This window comes from Pelodiscus sinensis, chromosome 5 (genome assembly GCF_049634645.1).
Source record: "Pelodiscus sinensis isolate JC-2024 chromosome 5, ASM4963464v1, whole genome shotgun sequence".
Taxonomy (NCBI): Eukaryota; Metazoa; Chordata; order Testudines; family Trionychidae; genus Pelodiscus; species Pelodiscus sinensis.
In genome coordinates, this window is record NC_134715.1 from 108,203,169 (window position 1) to 108,216,376 (window position 13,208).

Consider the following 13,208-nt stretch of genomic DNA (forward strand, 5'->3'; position numbering starts at 1 on the left):
TTTATAGTCAAAAATATATATTGCATGACAGGTATGTACTTTTCCTCTAGCCTTGTCATTTCTGTTGGCGAGATTTTTTTGTGAGCCACTAAAGTGAGCAGGTTTCTCGCTGGCATTTAACTTCTGTGTGCATTCTTTTAGGCAGATGGGAAAGTGTTGTTTTATTATTATGACCTTTTTTTATTTTTGAGATGCGTGTGAATCACAAACAAAACTTGGAAAGAAGCAATGATGAGGAGCCCCAAAAAGTGAAAAACAGTATTTCTTCAACAACAGCAAGAACTGGTTGATTTTAGAACTTTAGATCAGGTTGAGCTCAATGTTTCTTATGTCACAAAGTAGGCACACACAAAATAGTGTGAAGCTCAGGAAAAAATCTGGTGTTCTTGCTTTTAAACAGAAGATTCAAAGATCACCTTAGTATGAGAAGCTATGCCAGAGAGATGATTTATTAGTAGTACAACATGTTATCACCAAGGTAACAGAGTTTGTAATGTGATCTTTGTCCTTTGCACTTGGGACATTCAGAAGCGGGACCACTTTAGTCTGGCAAAAGGACATGTGTTGTTCTCTAGCAATCCCTTTGGCTGCTAAGTCATAAAGATTTTTGATGGGCTACATAAGAAGACACGTTTGGTCTTCCTAAGTTCAGAAAGTTGGTCATCCTGAGGCCTGGTTAAGAATGTACAGGCAGTCCCCGAGTTACGCAGTTACGAACGGGGTTCCTCTCCCTGGTCTCCAGCAGACCAGGGAGAGGAAGCAAAGCGGCGGAACACGTGGGCAGCGGACAGGGCTGTCCGCTGCCCACGCGCTCCGAAGCTTGGCTCTGCTTTGCCCCCCCACCCCGTCCCCCTGGTCTGCAGACCAGCGGGGGGGGGGCAAAGCAGAGCCAAGCCGCGGAGTGCCCGGCCAGCTGACAGCCCAGACGCGTCTCGGCTGTCAGCTGATCGCGCACTCCGCGGCTTGGCTCTGCTTGGCTCTGCTTAGTTCTGCTTTGCCCCCCCCTCCCCTCCTTGTCCCCCTGGTCTGCAGACCAGGGGAATGGGGGGGGGGGGGCAAAGCAGAGCCAAGCCACGGAGCGCCCGGCCAACTGACAGCCCAGACGCGTCTGGGCTGTCAGCTGATCGCGCGCTCCGCGGCTTGGCTCTGCTTTGCCCCCCCCCCTCCCCGTCCCCCTGGTCTGCAAATGGGGGGGGGCAAAGCAGAGCCAAGCAGAGCCAAGCCGCGGAGCGCGCGATCAGCTGACAGCCCAGACGCGTCTGGGCTGTCAGCTGATCGCGCGCTCCGCGGCTTGGCTCTGCTTGGCTCTGCTTTGCCCCCCCCCATTTGCAGACCAGGGGGACGGGGAGAGGAGGGGGGGGCAAAGCAGAGCCAAGCCGCGGAGCACGCGGGCAGCGGACAGCCACGGCGCGTCTGGGCTGTCCCGCTGCCCCTGTGCTCCGTGGCTTTGCTCCAGACACCTGTGGTACAGCAGCTGGGGCGCTGCCAGTTGGTCCCGTAGCGCCGCTCTGGGCGCTACTGGACCAACCGGGCAGCACCCCAGCTGTTCTGCCCCAGGCATCCTGATTCAGCCACTGCTGGTCAGATTCAGCAGTGGCTGAATCAGGACGCCTGGGGCAGAGCAGCTTGGGTGCTGCTGGGTTGGTCCAGTAGCGCCGAGGAGCAGCGGCACTACTGGACCAACCCAGCAGCACCCCAGCTGCTCTGCCCCAGGCGTCCCCAAGTCAGCCGCTGCTGAAACTGACCAGTGGCTGACTACAGGAAGCTCCTGCCCCGGGCTTCCTGGAATCAGCCGCTGATCAGTTTCAGCAGCAGCTGAATCTGGACGCCAGTTCCGACTTACATACAGATTCAACTTAAGAACAAACCTACAGTCCCTATCTTGTACGTAACCCAGGGACTGCCTGTAAAGAGAAAAGTAGCAGTCAGGCTTTCCAGACTAGTGTTCAGAGGACCCATGAACTGTGGAGATTGGTGTCTTATAAACAGACCAATGTCTGGAAACAAACGTGATCATATCACTATGATAATAATTTAATCATATGTGTTGTGTACTCTATGAAGGTAGATACTATTTATGCGGTGATTGTGTAATATATAGTCACATGGTGTCACTCATATTAACATCTGTCTAAGCCTCTCTCAGTTTCTCTGGGATCCCTCAAATTGAGTAAGATTTCCCCTTGGACACCTATAACCAATGAATGCAAAGATGAGAAATTAAGCCACTTCTAGCAAGGAACACTCTCTGGCAGTGGCTGCTTGTGAGGTCTCTATCTCCATCAGCAGTGACACTAATGGTACCAATGCAGGCCCAGGCATGCTTTTTACATCAGGCTATCTGATCTTCATGGAGACAATGCTTGATCTCAAAGTGTGGGACACCATTCTTAATGGTGGTCCTCCAGGTTCCCCAATCCTCCACCTACCCGTCCCAGATGTCAGTGTCACTGTTGCACTTTACCAAGGTGTTCTTCAGGAGGTCTTTTTAGCACTTCCTCTGCCCTTACAAGACCTTGCCCCAGTCCTTAGCTGAGTGTAGAAAATCTGTTTAGGCAAGCATGTATCAGGCATCCTGACATGGCCAGACCATTGTAGCTCCCTGTGGACAATTATCGACTCAATGCTGCAGGAATCAGCCTCTGTGAGGACTAACATTGGCCTATCTGTCCTGCCATATGATGCCCAATAGTCTTCTCTTGTACCTTTGGTGGAATTTCTCCAAATCTTTAACATGACATCTATAGGGAGTCCAGGCTTCAGCTCCATATAGCAATGTCAGAATGACTGTGGCATTGTAGATGTAGATCTTTGTGTCTTGATGTCACAGTTATCAAATACTCTCCTCTGTAAATGTCCATAAGCTGCACTGGCACTGGAGATGCAGTGGTGGATTTCATCATCAATGTCAGCATTGCTGGACAGATAGCTTCTGTTATAGGGGAAGCTGTTAATGTTCTCCAGCACTTGGTGGTCCACCGTGATGATTGGTTAAGGTAACGGTGTGGTCGGTGTTGGCTGAAAGAGAATGTTGGTCTTTTGTGTATTGAGAGTCAGTCCCAACCTGAGATAGGCCACAGCAAAAATATCGACAATTGCTTGGAGACCATTTTCTGAGATGGGACGGACCTCGGTATTGTCAGCATGCTGAAGTTCTACCACTGATATTATGTGGTCTTGTCTTGGCTCTGAAGCATCCCAGATTCAAGATGTTACCATGCATCTAGTAGGTTATTTCGACTATGCCTTGTAGGTCATCTCCAATAACCTGGAGATATTAAATAATGTAGGTGCTATCACACACCCTTGTTTGACTCCAGACCTTACATCATTTCAGTTGTGTCACCATTGTTGAGTATCATGGCCTGCATGTTGTAGTGTAAGAGACATATAATATTGACAAATTTTGGTAGATAGCTGAAGTGTTGCAGGATCTTCCAGAGGACCTCATGGTTGACAGAGTCCAATGCTTTAGTCAAATTGAATAATGCCATATACAGAGGCTGACATTGCTCCCAACACTTCTCTTGTTTTAGGTGGGAAGAAAAGGTTATATCAGTCATTCTTTGCCCTGGTTGGAAGCTACATTGTGACTCCAGAAGGACTTTTTCTGCCAGTGGAAGGAGATAGTTCAGAAGTACTTGGATGAAAATTTTACCTGCGGTTGAAAGCAAGAGAGATCCCTCGGTAGTTTCCACAGTACATCCTGTCACCTGTCTGAGCTCAGTGGGTATAGTTTCTTCTCTCCAGATTATCAGAATGAGGGAGTATAGACACAACATTATGGATGGACCTCCCCATTTGAATATTTCATCTGGGATTCCATCAGTGCCTCTGGCCTTTTTATCGTTTATCATTTTTGTGTCTGCTTGGATCTCACAGATGGAAAGTTCTTCATCCACATTGACACGGACAGGTAGACTGGTGATCACATTGAAAATGCTGTTGTTAACAATTGCAAGGCTCCATCTGCTAATGGTAGGGGAGTGACACCCTATTTTGACAGTCCATAAATTGCCCTAACTGCATTGAAGAACTCATGACTATTGTTGGAGTTGGCATAGGCCTGTATTTCCTTTACTTTGTCTTTCCAGTCTGAGCACTCTGCAAACGAGTGCTGCTAGGCTACTGGAATTATCTGCACAGTGCGATACTTGCTGTTAGCTTCTTCATCATAGCCGAAGACAGCTCCACTTGATCTCAGTAAAGTTATTTTAAAATCCGAGAGTTTGCTAAGGTTTCTTTTTAAAGGATCACCTCTACTGTGACTCATTATCCCCAGATTTCATTTTTCAGAGCAGTCAAGTCATCTGGCTTCTACAACATTCCAAAATGCCATTATCTCTTTTTGTTAACAGCTAAATGACTGCTATGTGGATATGTATTATTTTAGATCTTTACTGCATAAAGTGTAGTCTTGTAGAAAACAAAGACTTTAAAAAAACAGAGTTTATTATTTTACATGTTTTAAAGAAAAAACAACACTGACTAGAAATTCTTAAGATTTTCTATATTTCTACTCCAGAATTTAGATTCAATTAATATCTGTCCTCTTAGGTTATTTGACTTAAGTGCTGATGTTTGATCTTGTCTAGTCAGTAAAAGAGTATTTCTGACAGGGGTCACTATTTCAGTTCTGAACATGGTAAACAGTGGAACCTGCAGCTGTGCACACATTTAGGCATAACACATATCGCTGATCCTGCAACCTTTCCAACATGATCGGGGCACCAGGGCCAAGTCTGAGAGGCACGCCAGGCCCCATGCATTCAGTCACATTGCCACTCACTCTGTGTCCAGCCACAGTGGGATCCCATGTGCAGGAGAGGGGCCTGGAGCAGCTTCGCCCTCCCTGGGGCCCGCACACAGACCTGCACCTGCCCGTGGGAATGGGTGGGAGCTGGCAGAAGACAGGAACTATAGAGCTGTGATTAGTGTGGACGGAGTGTCCACCAGGACACCTGTGCTTTTTTCCTGGAGGGTTCTTCTTTTGAAAGAACTCCCTCTTTCGTATCCACAAACGCCTTTTTCTGAAAGAGCTCTTTTGGAAAAAGTGTTCTTCCTTGTAGAATGAGGTTTACCAATGTCAGAAAAACCCCTGCATTCTTTCAATTTTCGTTTGAAATAACACAATAGCAGTGTGGACATAAATTAAGATTTTTGGAAAAACAGACATTTTTCTGAAAACCCCCCCTGCAGTATAGATTCACCCTCGGTTACTACAAGAACAGCAATCAGTGCCCACAAAGGGAAGCTAGCTGGGAAAGGGGTGGCAAGAATAAAGCATTTAAACATGTAACTAGTCTCACTGGCTAATCATGTGCTAATATTAAGCAAGTGTTGAAGTGCTCTGCTAGCTGCAGCCTGAAACAATACAAAATTGGAGTGAAGGAACCCTTTGATTGGCTGATGTGGATCCTGAGCCATGTAATTACAAGATCATGCACTCTAAGGTTGAATTCATTAGCCAAATCATTAAAATAGCCATTGAATAAGTGCAGTGTGCTCAAGGGAGAATTATTGTGCCATATAGTATAAGTCGTACAATATGCGTGTGTCTTTTCTGGAATATGGAACAATAGCTACTTGGTCTTTGATTAGAAGTGATCATTATATTGATGAGATACATTTGCTCAAACAATCTTCCTTCATACCCAGCCTCATTATAGGGATTCTTCCTCCTACTTACTGCTTTGACTTGTTAACAGAAGCTTATTCAAATATTTTTGAAATAATCAAAATTTCACACGTATGTGATTTCTTCCCCTCTCCATGTCACATCACACCTGCCCTGCTACATGAAGAAGGTGATCATTGTACGTATGTGGTCAATATAAAATGCAAATTGTTAATGTCAGCTTTAGGTCTTTTAAATCAACTCTTCATGTAATCAAAATATCTGTAATTCTCTGTAATTACAATTCTTACTGATATTAGAACAACAAATGTGAATTCATTTTCAGCTGACAAAGATGTAACATAAGGCAAAAGCCAATAAAAAAGTATGAATATCTTTTGTGGTACAGAAAACCAGCCAGTGCTTCAGAACCTCAATTTTAAATGCATGTGCAACCCTGTGACTACATCTGCAGCACGGATGTTGGTTGCATTTTTTAATGAATCAGGCAAATAAGAGTTCCATTATAATATAGCAGTGACTTAAGCTAATGATATTATTTATACAGCATCATAAAGGTTCATGGTCCAGATAGAGAAAAACATAGTTCCTATCCTGAAGCGGTTGCAGTGTAAAATGAGGAATAATCTAGACTGGAGGGAAAAGGGAGAGGAAATGTTACAGCAATAAGACCAGGCAGATGCTTCAGTTGACACTGCACATGTTTGGAATAACAATACATAGTTTTATACTAGTTATACCACCACTGGAAAATGTTTCCTGCCTTAAAGAATTTTTAAAATGATCTCTTTACACTACATGTAATTAAAGACTTTCCTCAGCTGACTGTAATGAACTAGAGTGCAATTAAATCCTCCAGCTCTAAGCCCTTGGAAGCTAAAACCCTTACTCCTAACTGCAGCTAAAGAAGATTTCCATTTAATCCAAATGGTAGAAGAATAGATTACCTAGTACATCCAAAGGTTACCTGGTTTCTATCATTGATGTATCATGCATACAATAATTACAATTGGATTAAATTAGTAAAAAATCTTTTACCAATTCATTTTTCATGGCTTTGGATTGTTTAGAACTTATGCAAAAAGCAAAATTTAAGGGGCCTAAAAATTCATGCATACAGCTATGCTACACCTATTTTCTACATGCCACAGTTGGTTGCCATGGTAATTCAGCATATAACTTCTAAAGAGAACAACAGGTATTCATGGACACAGGCATTTCTAATACTTTACAAAGAGACATGAAAAAAGTCAGATGTGGTGTTGTAAACACCAGGTACCTATGTGTTTGAATTGTGACACCAGAAGATCCAGAGGAAGGCTGTATAGTTTACTGGATAGAGCACAAGCTTGAGATTCAAGAGATCTGTGTTCAATTTTTGGTTCTCCCAGTTGTTTTCTGGGTTACCTAGATAAGTCATTTCCCTTCCCTGTGCCTCATATTTCCTGACTCTGCAATGAAGGAAATTATACAAGTCTTATTTATAAAATACTTTGAGAGCTATGGAGGAAAAGTTCTCCATGAGAACTAGATATTAAGTGATATGTGAAACTCTACTGTGTCCTCTATTCTAACACCCACCATCTTCTGATGTCATCTTTCCTTTCTCCTCCCAGTTTTGCCTCCCATGAGCACATTATGATAGAGTGAACTGTCACATAAAGGTGGAGAAAAAATCCTCAAGCATCTGACTCCAATTAATCAATCATCAAAGAGGCTGCTAGGAGTGGAGGAGTTTGGGACTATATAAACTAGCTCAAGCTCAGTTCAAGGGAGAGAGGCAGCATTCAAGAAGATAGAGGAGAGGAAGATTTGAAAGAGTGCCTAGGAAAAAAAACAACCCCAGAAAGGGGCAGGAGAAGAGACAATCTTCTTGGGGGGGAAATATTGAGCTTGGGGAGAATGGGGCACCAACAGGGATCTGCTTCCCTAGAAACCTTTACGTTTGCATGAAAGGTAAGAGAGTTTATGGGGAAATAGGATTAAAGATTTTGAGTGAAGGTAATGACAAACTAAATATTGACACATCCTTTTTAATATTTATTTCAGTCTCCTAGCTCCTCTTCCTTCCTTCCCGTGTGTGTGTGTGTGTGTGTGTGTGTGTGTGTGTGTTAATGTTCAGGGATAAAGTCACCTTGGCTCACCAGGCTGTAGCTTGATGACACTCGACCCCCACAGTGACTACATAAAATGACACACAAAACAAAACCCTTCCATAACCTGAATGGATTCTTTTAGTTTGCCGCCTCCTGAAATAACCATAGGAGAGAGTTAGAAGATCAGACGATAAGGTTTGGCTGATCCCAAAGCAATCACACAATCATTGCTGTGTTCCTTGTTCAGCCTGATCCCTTGCCACATATTTCTCTTTTTTCTCTCCTCATTGTTACTGCTTAGAATTGTGAGCTCTCATAGACCAGATGCCATTAACACTAATGTCTGGTCAGGAGAGTTGTCAACCCTACGACTGGTACTTGTTGGGTTAGAATCTCTTCTATAGTACATAAGCAAGTCAGGCTAAGGACTATCTATTTTTATGGTGACTAACAAATAATCATAGAACCAAATGTTAACTTCAATATACAAGCTTAATCTCACTAAAGTAAAACATTTTCAAAAGGCCACTTCAATCATCTCTTTGACAGCTTAGCTCAACATTGTCTCTTCCTGCTCTGTGCTTTCAGGGACTCTCTGCATTTTCCAGGGGGGTTCTTTTATCATTAAGAAAGAAGCAATGCCAGCTGATTTCTACATCACAAAATGGAGACGAGTGGTTTTACAAGTCTCTCATATTCAGTTATTTCCTGTTAAGTCTCAGCACCATAGGGATCATTCCTCTACATAGTGCTTTTGTCAATTGTTTCCCTGCTGTACTTTGGAAAGTTTGGTTGATTTATAAAGTACTCAGTGGACAATGTGTACACATGGGTAGTCCAAGAACTCAGAGGTATGAAATGGAGTATTTTACATCTAATTTTGCTGTTGTCTAATAGAATCTCTGTGCTGATTGCTCTTGCTGTGTCATGGGGCAAGTCCTGCTTTTGTAGACTGAAGTGTTTAAAACACCATTTCAGATCTAAGTAGTAATGGAACAGGCTGGCTGTGTAAGTCTTTACATTGCATTTGTCTATAAGAATAAGGCAACCCTGAAAAGAATGGGCAATTGGTTACTTGTACAACAGAATTATAGTATTTAGTATAGATACATTAAACTTACCAGAGTCTATATATCGGCTTTATAGAAACATTTTTAACCCTTGGTTTGGTCCACGCACCCTTTCCCTATGATTGCTTGGAGTGTTGATTTCAAACACAAATAAAAGATTAAAGCAAAATTTATTCCAAATAGCCAACTTTCTGGTCAAAGTCATGTGAAACCACTGCGAGATCCAATCTGGACTTCTCTGTAGTGACCTACCAGAGGTTCCCTTAGCTCATCCAATTTCTCAATTAAATCAGAACTACAAATCAGAATTGAAGACTTTTATAACAAAGGTAAAACTGCACATCTATATTGTAGCTCCCTGCAAATGACAAGATTGCTTTAAAAAAAAAATTCTGCCTGTATTGTTAAAAATGCAAGCTCCAGAAAGCTGTTGGAAGAATGAAGATTCAAACTGAGCATTCCATCTGGGTTAACCTTTTTCCCCAGATGTCATCTTCTGCAAAATGTTTTATTTATGTATTCTTTGGAAATCAACTGGCAGAAGCAGCTGCATGTGCTGCCCACCTGCTAAAGTCCACAATCTAGTGTTATTTCAATTATATTTGATTGCAGGAAAAGTTTATGAAACATTTCTCAGTGATTTCATGCCCATCTGGCTTCCGCTAGTCTCCTATTTAAAGCAACCCTATGTTTACATTGATTGGCTCTCTATGAGCACCTCTACACAGCAAGGCTAAAGCTGAAATAAGCTATGCAACTTTAGCTACATCAATTGTGTAGCGTAAGTCGAAATAGCTTATTTCAGCTTTTGGTGCTGTCTATACAGCAGGAAGTCCAAGGAAGAGCACTCTTCCTCCAACCTCCCTTAGCCCTCATAAAATGAGGGTCACAAGAGTAAAAGCAAGAGGTTCTCCAGCTCAACATTTTTTTGACATTGTCAAAATAGTTACTTGTAATGTAGACATGGACTATGTTATTTTGGAATAGTGTCTGTTATTCCAAAATAACACTGCTGTGGAGAGGTACTCTAAGGCTAGGTCTACACTGACATGATTTTCTGAAAATGCTTTTAATGGAAAAGTTTTCCGTTAAAAGCATTTTCGGAAAAGCACGTCTAGATTGGCAGGATGCTTTTCCGCAAAAGTACTTTTTGCAGAAAAGCATCTGTGGCCAATCTAGATGCGGTTTTCTGCAAAAAAAGCCCCAATCGCCATTTTTGCGATCAGGGCTTTTTTGCAGAAAACAGTACTGTGCTGTTTATACTGGCCCTCTTGCGCAAATGATTTGCGCAAGAGGGCTTTTGCCTGAACTGGAGCAGCACAGTATTTCCGCAAGAACACTGACGATCTTACATGAGATCGTCAGTATTCTTGCGGAAATTCAGATGGCCATTGTAGACAGCTGGCAAGTTTTTCTGCAAAATCAGATGATTTTGTGGAAAAACTTGCCAGTCTAGACACAGCCTAAGGGTATATCTGGACTCCATCCCTCTGTTGGCAGAGGGATGCAGATTAGGCAGGTCAACATTGCAAATGTGACAGGGGTTTAAATATCCCACGCCTAATTTGCATAAAATGGCAGCCATGTTTTGCCGACTCAGCACTTTGTTGGCAAAAAACGGCAGTCTAGAGGGGGCTCTGTCAAGAAAGAAAGCCTTTTTCATCAGATCCTAGAAACCTCCTTGCAGGAGACATTAAGGATCTGTCGAAAAAGGCTTTCTTTCTCGACAGATCCCCCTCTAGACTGCCACTTTTTGCCAATGAAGTGCTGAGTCGGCAAAATGTGGCAGCCATTTTTATGCAAATTAGGTGCAGGAAATTTAAATCCCTGCCTTATTTGCAAAGTCAACCTGCCTAATCTGCATCCCTCTGCCAATCGAGGGATACAGTCTAGATATACGCTGAGTGTGCAACTCTGACTGAGCATTATTCTTTTTATTTGAGATGGCAGTGTGTTTGGTGCTGTATAAACAGAGTGAGACCACAGTCTCTACTCTTCCAGGGTTCACATCTGAATTAGAGGTGGGCAGTAGAGTTCAGACATACACAATGCACAAGATGAGAATCTAAACTCAGAATAATATTTTTTTCACATTTTCTGTTTCATCCACTCCAAATTAGGGAAAACACTAAGGATCATCTCCAGTGAATGCACAAATCTTTGTCCCAAAACCGTTATGAAATGTTTTATGAATTTTTACCACTTTGCTACCATTCCAAGGCTGTTCTTCCTCCCAGGCAACACTTAAACAGACTTGCCTTTTGGATGCAGATTTTAGTATGTTAAATACCTTCTACGGAGGCAGATTTTTAATTTGTTTCCCTAGCTGAGATGTCAGGGGGCATCTATTATATAGTCCCAGTATGAAACTCACTGTAAAATTCTTATGCTGGAAGCAGGTAAAACTAGGTAGTCGTGTTTGACTTTCACAGTGACTTTTGGGGTATGTCTACACTACCACCCTAGTTCGAACTAGGGTGGTTAATGTAGTCATACGAACTTGCAAATGAAGCCCGGGATTTGAATTTCCCGGGCTTCATTTGCATGATGCTGGGCGCCGCCATTTTTAAATGTCCGCTAGTGCGGACTCAGTGCCCGCGGCTACACGTGGCACGAACTAGATAGTTCGGAATAGGAAGCCTACCTAGTTCGTGCCATGTGTAGCCGTGGGCACGGAGTCTGCACTAGCGGACATTTAAAAATGGCGGCGCCCGGCAACATGCAAATGAAGCCCGGGAAATTCAAATCCCGGGCTTCATTTGCAAGTTTGTATGACTACATTAACCATCCTAGTTCGAACTAGGGTGGTAGTGTAGACATACCCTTGGGGGTTTGTTGGAATCTGGAATGAGACAGCAATTGAAAGGAAGATCAAGCTTGGATGAACCAACCCAATGAATTAAAACAAGTAGTCCTGTGGCACCTTATAGACTAACAAATATATCCGTGTTTCTCAGAGTAGTCCATGGACCCACTCTTAGAGAGCTGTTACCAGGCAGCTCCAGTATGTTTACTTCCTGGTTCCACAGAAACAGAGCCTCGCAGAGAACCACAGCCAATGGAAGCCATGAGGCTCCATGGCCGCGGAGCTGGTAAGTAAATAAACCAGAGCAACTCAGCAGCAGCTTTTTAAGAGTGGGTCCACGGACCACTTTGGGAAACACTGAAATCATATATATATAGTGTCATGAGGCTTTGTGGGAAAACCCACTTCTTCAGCTCGTCTCATCTGAAGAAGTGGGTTTTGCACATGAAAGCTCATCATACTATATATAAATTTTGTTAGTCTCTCAGGTACCACAGGACCACTCACTGTTTTTTAAAGTTACAGACTAACATGGCTACCCTGGAGACTTTTCAATCCAATGAATGTTAACTCAGACTTCTACACAATCTTCTTGTGAATTTGTTCCTGGTGACACACAACTGGATTTGAGTGCACTGGAATGAATACTGTCTGTTTGTGATATCTGTACTTCAGGTTCACTCCTGACACTTGTCTTCCCCCCCCACCCAACCTCCATCTATCCAGGAATGAATAATTTCTAAGTGGTGATTGTAATCTGTTTGGAGGTATATCAGGTTGTCATACCTCAGTCTGGAAGAATCCTGTTCCCCCTGCTTCTGGAAAGCATATTTCTGTCTGACTCTATTTGGGACATAAGCAGCTATTCCTCCATCAAAAGGCCTGAAACTCTCAGATGAGATTTCATTTTACTTTTCCAGCTTCCGTTCTGCAATTTTGCTAATCATTGTTTATCTGCGTGGAATGCTGGCTATTTGCAAGGGGGTTTTAAAAATCTTTTAAAGTGTAATCTCTTTGGGGCAGAGACCCACCTTTTTATTCTGTTTCTATAGAACCAGCACTGCAGGATCTTAGTCCATGTTTGGGGCCACTCAGTTATGTGCTAACATAATGCACATAATAAATTACATAAAAGTTCCCAGTGTTGGCCTAACTCTGATCACATTGAAGTCAATGGTAAAAACAGATTCCTATAACTTCAACTGGATTTCAGGATACATAACACCTTGTAGAATGCACTGAGGGCCATATTTTAACTCCCTTTAAGAGCAAAAGGAGTTTGATCTCTTCAGAAATCTCAGCACTATGCAGGTTGAGACCATGATGTTATCATTGTCTCAATTTCTTTTGAGTATTGATTAAATCTATGTCCACACTAAGGAGCCTAGGCAGATATAGTTCCATAGGGCTAAGGCAGCATGCACCAAGAAAGAAGTCTTTCTGCCATTGTAGGAAACACCTCTTCACTGAGGCTATGTCTAGACTGCAAGCCTCTTTCGAAAGAGGCTCTTTCGAAAGATACTTTCAAAAGAGCCTCTTTCGAAAGAGAGCGTCTAGACTGCACGTTGAACTTTCGAAAAAGCGGCTTGCTTTTTTGA

At 42.9% G+C, this 13,208-nt stretch overlaps 1 long non-coding RNA gene across 1 annotated transcript in view; it reads left to right on the forward strand.

Moving 5' to 3' along the window:
* Positions 1–7,459: 7,459 nt before the first annotated feature.
* Positions 7,460–13,208, forward strand: part of LOC142829479 (uncharacterized) — a 56,223-nt gene continuing 50,474 nt past the window's right edge. The window contains exon 1 of the long non-coding RNA XR_012903904.1: positions 7,460–7,594. This is a non-coding gene — a long non-coding RNA (uncharacterized LOC142829479). The remainder of the gene's footprint in view (positions 7,595–13,208) is intronic.